General features: G+C 41.0%; 1 pseudogene; it reads right to left on the bottom strand.

Moving 5' to 3' along the window:
- Positions 1 to 721: 721 nt before the first annotated feature.
- Positions 722 to 4,322, bottom strand: LOC109483864 (annotated as a pseudogene).
- Between the last annotated feature and the right edge of the window lie 1,098 nt (positions 4,323 to 5,420).

The following is a 5,420-nucleotide window of genomic DNA, read 5'->3' as shown; positions in this document are numbered from 1 at the left end:
GAGAATTGCACATCCTATTAATTAAACATTAAACCACTACCGTTATCTTACATTACTCTGTTATGTAAATACCATTTTAACACCGATTTCTAAAGTGTCAATCAAAGACCTTCATTATTATTTCACTTGATATGGAAATTAGCAAGAACTTTTTCCCAGGCACCGAGCGGTTTAGGGATACGGATAGACGATTTGACTGTTTCGGATACATTTGTTGGCAATCTGTGCTTGTTCTTTAATACATATTCCCAGTCAATCCACCCCATCTTTAGTTTAATGCATAGGCTTGGATCTATGTCGAACTCATCGTTCCAACTAGTTTTCGGAATAGTTAGGATACCAGCTGTATCATTTACTACCCACGACCTAACTGTCTTATTCGTTTCTCTGTTTACATACCCACCATATCCTAGTATGATCGCACTAGCACAGTATGAAGTCGTCGAATGGAGTACATTTTCAAAGTGGCGCACTTCTTGATAAAAGCCATCGTCTTGTTTTTTAATCTTCTGCCAAAGTGTTGAATTAAAGTAATCGTATAGCTGGTAGTCTACATTGCTCCATTTGCGATGCAGCCTCACCAGTGTTGCATCGCTTGTTGTTGGTTTTGGATAATAACGCAAGTTTTTGGTTACAACACTATAAAGAATGTCTTTGAGGGTCCAGCACATCAAACGTCTCAGTAATATAAGAGACTCATTGAAATATTCTAGAATCAAAATCAAATCAAACTCTTTGGATATTTTCTCAACAAACTTATTCACAGACGATTGGTGATCGAATAGTCCAATGGGGAAACCCAGGTCAAATGCCATAAAATTCTTTGTCTTAGTCATTGGAGCTATATTCTTGGTGATGTAAGGGATTTGAAATTTCATGGGATCTTTAAGGAACGACGCAACAGGATCTGTTCCATCGAACCCTTTAAAGTATAAGCTTTTATCATAGTGATACCAGTTGAAAAACAGACCTTAGTTGCCCCAGCGGATGCCTCAGTATTGAGATATAAACAGTGTTGCGTGGCATGATATGCTCTATTAGCTCTCTATGGTAAACTGTGTGATCAATTAGTACATTAAATTTACCATCAGCAGATGGTATAATGTCTTCCTGTTTTAAGATGAAAGGCCAGCCGACGTCACTCCGACCAATCATAGGCAATACAAAGTAAGGTTGTGCTCGTAGCCAAACGTTGGAAGATGCACGATGTTGTTGTACTTCCTGCTTTGTGTGTTTTCACGAACATGAAATTGCGCTTGATGTCACAAACCTCCTCTCCATCCGTCCCTGAAAAGCTCCTGAAGGAAACATCGGAAATAAAATTAATCTTTGGAGATTAGAAGGCTTAATCCGTTTAAGCTTTTGACCACTCAAATATTCAAAAAATGCATTGGATGCCTTGATACAGCAAATTAGAAAGTATTGACCTTAAGAAATTGTTGCAGTTAAATGCTTTATTTTAAATACCCCCCATTTACCATGAATTGTCAAAATACACCATAGACGAGGCACTTGGATATAAAGCATTTTTCTTCAAACGAGACAGGAACTAAGATGTCAGCCGGCATTGTAGGTATTTTAATCGTATCTTTATCACATGCCAAGTGACAACGACGCTAATTTCGGCTACGGACTTTAGGCCGACGTGTCATTAACATTTTTTATAAAATTACATGTAAAACTAATTAACGTGACATGAAAGGATGCTATGATTTGGGTTAGTGCAGAACAATGACATTTCTTCAACAGAAAAAAAAACGACTTTTTTTTTTACTATTAAACAGGGCTCGAAATACTGGGTGCATGCACCCCATTTTTTTCTGTGAGTGCAATTTCATAGGTTTACGTATGTGATGAGGTTAAACGTATGGCAGTACACAGCATATTCTTAACATCCGCGTATCAGAAAATTGTAAAATCATTGATATAGAAGTACTTTCTTTAGAAATAAAACATAATTATTTATTGCTAACATTCTAGTTATTCTATTTTATATGATGCACCCAGTTGTTTGTTGCACCCAATTTTAGGTCGGGTGCAACAGTTCAATTATATTTCCAAAAATGAATTTCGAGCCCTTGTTCAACCTCAGTCTTAATAGTAATACGATTGGATAACTATCTAGGCCATGTGTCGTTTAAACACGTAACGCCAACAATCAAAGAGGCAAGCCGCACACATTAGACATAATTACAAAAAGGCAGAGAGTATAATCTTAAGTAGTATTTTCCGTTTTATTTTTAAAAATAGAGCTCGAAATTACTACCTGCCGTCCATTATGTGGAGTTGAGACGCGTGGGTGTGGAATAGGCTAGTACCCTCATACATTGTTGCAAGCATATAGTGGCTGATTCCCCCAAAGGCAAGAAGAGCCACAAAAGCTAGTGTTATCTTTTTTGCCCTCCCACATGTCAGGGTTCGTGTCTTCATCATTTACAAACCTAAATCAACAAAAAGATAGATTATTGCTTGGGTGCCATTTAAATGATTTGCATATGTCTATGTAGCTGATAATAGACTTGTGCAAGTATATATGCATGTATTACTAACTAACTGGGTCACTTGTTCATCAGAGCCTCAAAATGTTTTAGTGGAATTTTCTCCAAGCTGGACTGCTGTCACCTTTGTTGTTTGATATATGCATCAACTCATTGGATGTGTGCTTGCCACTGTCAGTAATAACTGTAAAATATGCCTTAACTAGACTTCGGAGGACTCATGCCTTCGACAGTGTGATATTGTTTTGGTGGGTGTTGTGTGTATGTATAGTGTAGGTTTTTGAAGATGATTATCGTAGTTATAGTTTTGTGAACGAAGCAACATACTTTTTACCTAGCCTGTACCATGTCTTTCTACGGGAATACGGAATGTAGATTTCTTTATTTGATACAGGGGTGCCTTGAGCATATGCTTAAAGAATGACATTTGCAATTTTCGCATACATCACTGGTGTGAAACAGGTTTTTTCTGCTATTTTCAGACAAAAAAATGTATATTTTTGGCTCCTGTGACCTAATATTAGACTCATATTACAACCAAATGACCTAAAATTTGGTATAGGAGTGCCTTTGACGAATGCCCAAAGAGCTATACTCACATTTTTGGTAAACACTACTTTGAATTTGTGTAAAATAAGTTTTTCTGCTCTTTCCAGACAAAATGCTTTTATGCCCTAGTAAAAACCCTATCTAGACCGGTGGGGGGGGGGCTAAAAGTGCCCACGCCAACTTTGATGTCACGTAGCGTCTGAACGGCTAGTGGTAGAAGGACCAAACTTGATGACTTTTCCTAAAATATTGTTGGCAACAATTCACAATCATTGGAATAAGATAATAATTTTTTTGTGTTGCCATGGCAACGGGTTTCTGACAGGCATTTTTTGCTAAATTTAGTAATTTAATGGGTTTTATGTCAAGTTACTCATGGTTTCTAATATTAATAACATCCCAGCTAATTTTATGTAAATTTTATAATTAAAAATGCATAATTTATGCTAATTTGATGACGTCATTGGCCCAAATCCAAGATGGCGGACCATATCGTTATAACAGGTATATACAGGCTATTTTCCTTAAAATTTCATCAATACATCCATTTCTTTTGACAAAAAAAGGTTTAAATGAAGGTCTGTAGTATGTTTACAATGTATTTTAGGCTTTATCATGAAAAAAAACTATTTTTGAAAATTCAAGATTTATGATCCAAAATGGCGGACATCTTAAATATGCATGACGTCATTTTATGACGTCACCGGTGTTGCTATGGGCAACATAAGACTTAGTACACCCTGTTGTTGGCCTCTTCTTCGTGTCCGAAGATACAACTACTGCTCTGTACACCTGGATCTTTGTCGACAGTCGCAGTGAGTGGTTCTTCCAGACGCGCTTCTGCAGACGCCCGAACGAACTGCTGGCTTTGCCAAGGCGACTGTCCACATCTTTGGTCACTGTGGCGTCGTTAGAGATAACATTACCCAGGTAAGTGAAGTGTTCTACTGTGTTCAAGGGATGGTCTTCAATACTAATCTGTGGATGTACGTAGGTTCCACGTGGTGGTTTTTGGTACATCACCTCCGTCTTCTTTAGGCTGATGGTAAGGCCGAAGGCCTTACATGCTGTCGCGAAGTGACTGACAACCGCCTGCAGAGCTGCCTCTGTGTTTGCCAGAAGTGCACAGTCGTCCGCAAACAGCAGGTCCAGGATCAGTTCTTCCAGTGTCTTTGTGTGTGCTAGAAGTCTCCTCAGGTTAAAGACACTGACATATGTCCTGAATCTGATGTAGATCCCCTCTGTGAGATCATCCTTGGCCTCTTTCAGCATCATGCTGAAGAAGATAGCGAAGAGCGTGGGGGCAAGAACACACCCTTGCTTGATTCCGTTGGCAATCGGGAACGCTCAGACAGGTCACCGCCGTGCTTCACCTGGCCCATCTGTCCTTCGTGCAGTTGTTGCACGATGGTAAGGAGCTTCGGTGGACATCCAAGCCTCGACAAGATCTTCCAGAGCCCGTCTCGGCTCACGGTATCGAAGGCTTTGGTCAGATCAATGAACGCCGCGTACAGCCCCATGTTCTGTTCTCTACACTTCTCTTAGATCTGACGCAGTACAAAGATCATGTCTGTCGTTCCACGATTGGCTCTGAAGCCACACTGGCTCTCTGGTAGATTCTCCTCTGCAATGGTTGGGATGAGTCTGTCCAGAACAACTCTTGCCAGAATCTTTCCTGCAATGGATAGTTATGTGACTCCCCTGTAGTTGGAGCAGTCCGATTTCTCCCCTTTGTTTTTGTAAAGTGAGACAATAATGGCGTCACGCAGGTCTTGAGGCACCACACCTCTTTCCCAGCAAGTGGCTAACAGTCCAGTGAGTCTCTCATGGAGTGAAGCCCCGCCAAGTTTGTAGACCTCTGCTGGGACTCCATCTACCCCAGGAGCCTTGTGGCACTTCAGCTTTGAGATGGCTGTTTCCACCTCCTCCTGTGTTGGGGTGTTGTCCAGTTCCGTCCTCACTTCATGCTGTGGGATTCTCATGATGGACTCTTCGAGTACTTGGCGCCTGTCCCCAAAGAGGTTACCGTAGTGTTCAGTCCATCGATGAAGAATGTCTGGTTTATCGGTAAGTAGCTGACTTCCATCAGATGATCTCAAGGGGGCCTGCGTCCTCTGGGTAGGGCCGTAGATTGCCCGCAGGGCCTCATAGAAGGCCCGGATGTTACCAGTGTCTGCAAAGTGCTGTGTTCTTTCGGCCATGTTGGTCCACCAGGTATTCTGCATCTCCCGCAGCTTGCGTTGTAGAGTGTTGCAAGCTACCTTGTATGATGCTTTTGCTGCCGGATCATTTGGCTTAAGTAAGACTTTCTGGTGACAAGAGCGCTTTCTTTGGAGTAAAGCTTCAATTTCAGGGTCATTCTCATCAAACCAG

The sequence above is a fragment of the Branchiostoma belcheri genome, unplaced genomic scaffold, assembly GCF_001625305.1.
Source record: "Branchiostoma belcheri isolate BF01 breed outbred unplaced genomic scaffold, Haploidv18h27 scaffold668, whole genome shotgun sequence".
NCBI classification, from domain to species: domain Eukaryota; kingdom Metazoa; phylum Chordata; class Leptocardii; order Amphioxiformes; family Branchiostomatidae; genus Branchiostoma; species Branchiostoma belcheri.
Note: the sequence above shows the minus strand (reverse complement) of the source record. Positions and strands in the feature narration are given on the sequence as shown.